Source organism: Antrostomus carolinensis, unplaced genomic scaffold (assembly GCF_000700745.2).
Source record: "Antrostomus carolinensis isolate BGI_N321 unplaced genomic scaffold, ASM70074v2 scaffold33633, whole genome shotgun sequence".
Lineage (NCBI taxonomy): Eukaryota > Metazoa > Chordata > Aves > Caprimulgiformes > Caprimulgidae > Antrostomus > Antrostomus carolinensis.
The window spans coordinates 12,106-12,315 of NW_010306437.1; positions in this window are offsets into that span (position 1 = coordinate 12,106).

The following is a 210-nucleotide window of genomic DNA, read 5'->3' on the forward strand; positions in this document are numbered from 1 at the left end:
CAGGCTTTGGGTTGGCAGTGAGATGGGCTGCAGGGTCCCGGGGCAGTCCCCACACCAGCCTGGGCTGGGGCAGCCTCCGCTGGTCCTCCCGAATCCCTAGGGCCCCAGCTGTCCCGTGTGGTACCCGCCTTGCCCCTCCTCTCCCTGCTTACAGCAGACCCCTGTCCCCACTGCAAGAGTGGCGGCCAGAATGGTGGAAAACGCCTCTCT